The sequence below is a fragment of the Channa argus genome, chromosome 5 (assembly GCF_033026475.1).
Source record: "Channa argus isolate prfri chromosome 5, Channa argus male v1.0, whole genome shotgun sequence".
NCBI classification, from domain to species: Eukaryota; Metazoa; Chordata; class Actinopteri; order Anabantiformes; family Channidae; genus Channa; species Channa argus.
The window spans coordinates 21,961,191-21,963,638 of record NC_090201.1 but is presented as its reverse complement, the minus strand read 5'-3'; positions in this window follow the sequence as shown (position 1 = coordinate 21,963,638).

Below are 2,448 nucleotides of genomic sequence, written 5' to 3'. Positions count from 1 at the left end.
ATCAGAAAACCTAAACCTAGCAGTCTGCTCTCTATGGAAAATAAATGTTAATAATCAATCATTTAAAAAAGCAAACACAACAACTACATTTTATTACTTATGGAGAAGTTCCATGTCAAAAAGGTACAAACTAATACACCAATGAATGCTTCAAAGACTCAGTGAAACACAGCTACCTATGTCTGTCAGTAATGCAGCAGCTTAATCCTACACTGACTGAGATGGATCAAAATGAAAGCACAAGATAAGACATCGCTTAAGGGCGCACACTCAAAAGAAGGACTACAATATCAAGAAATAGGGAGATATCAACAGTAAATGAAGTGGAAGGGAGTCAACAGAGAGCCAGAGGAGGAGGAATGTGAATTATGAGACAGATCATTAGAAAGATGTGCAGGCAAGTTTAAGAATGTGTTGAAATCAGAATGTAAGACGGATTTCTAAATTTCTAAAGAGTCTTATCACTAGATTTTTATAGATTAGGTTTTTATAAGTTTACTTTTCTATCTACATGCTCTTGTGTACTAGCTAGATTTTTTGATATAGTGAGTTAAGTGTCTAATTAAATTAATAAAATTACTTACACAAATATGTATTGTATGGGCACATCAATAGTATTAAGTGGTATTCTAAACTCTTGGCCCACTCATTTATTTTAAATAGGGCCAAAACTTTAGTGCCACCTCTTAATATAATGCCCCCCAGTACGACTCAACCACTATATCGAATGATCACCTTTCTGACAGTTTCAACCTAAAACAGTTATGATAGGAAATTGATGGATGGGTGTTCTCTTTTCAGTTGTGATAAATCTCTGCTTTGTAATGATTCTGTTGTTCTTGCAGTGATATGGACTTCTACAAAAATGTAACAAGATTAAATTTAAATAATAGTGAATAGCAAAAAAAAGTTTTTTTGTAAAATCAAGCTTTCCACATGAAAGTTTTTCCCGAAAATTCCAATCAAAATAAAACATTAAGGCAAATCAGCAACAATATATTTGCAGTGACCTAAAGTATACATTTATTATGCATAATACATGACCTAAATAGTAACAGAGCTATCACCATGATCCATACCTGGAGGCATATGACATATTTATGATTGTTTGGTGGAAGGTCCCCGTAAAACAGTCTGGAATGTAAAAACACATTTCAGGGAGGTCTGTCATGCCAGTCTAGCTAACACTTAATTTAGCTGCATCATAAATTTGGGTTATTTTTTGTGCTCGTAAAAGTACCTCCAAACCTATGTTTGACATAATGTAGTATAGCTAAACTGGATAATATGTGTATGTGACTATGCCTTTTTATTTCCCCGTGCGTCATCAATAGCGTGAGTATTTCTGATAGAGAGGTTTTTGTTGTTATTAACAGTTCAAGATAATCGTGATTAGGAACATAACAAATGTCTAACAGCTGCCCCTTGTTTTCGACAGAACAGCCCAATGGAGGAGCAATGTGACACACCTACTGTACTGTACACATCACTTCTTTATTGGCTGGCAACATTTACCACCTCCTAAAATAACACAACTCTTGACATAACATGCAACCACAGGCTGTAAAAAAAGACCCCAGGCAAAAAGCACTCCAAGACTGCAGCCTTGAACCTTGATTTGGATGTAGTTGTTTCTATCTGGGATTGTTACAGTATAAAAAGACAAATATACAAAGACAAATATACAAAAACACTTACCTATTCTTAATTATTATAGTATAAATCAATTTCTATTGTAATTCTTCCACTGTAACTAATGCATAGCTTCCACCTTCAAGAGTTCAACATTTATTTCTACTTCAATGTGTCAAATCAATATCTGCAATTTAGAAATAGTGCATTTTGTTTGTTAATAAGAATTGCAAATAATAATATGACAAGAATGTTTTACTTCCACTTGGATTTACAGTTTTATTGGACATCATTCTGACTCAAATGCCTGCACAAACCCTAGAAAGACTTTAGGTAAATTATCCACCAGACTATTCTGATGGCTTTGATGGTGAAGATCATTTTTCCTTTTACATCTGGTATTTGAAAAAAAATCTTAATGAAATAACAAGATTATCAATCCTGTACAGTATTTAAAATGTACTGAATATGTTTTTTTTTTAAATATGTCCAGGAAAAACAACGTATTGATGGTTACACTCTGAGACTTCCTGTCTTTATTTTCATGAAGAGTCACTCAAGAATAAATATCACATTAATATTTATAGCACGCTCATACATAACAAGCCTAATCAAATCCCAAACATGTGGACTAAAATATATCAAGGGTACAGGCTGCTTAACAAACGTCATATTCATGTTTGTCACATATGTATATGTCAAAAGGTTTTTTTAAAAGAGGTATTTAACCTGCTCTTTAACCCACCCTTTATTTGACCCCCCCTGGTTCACTGACCGCAACCTCCACTGTGCTTGGAGTCACCACAAATACAAAAA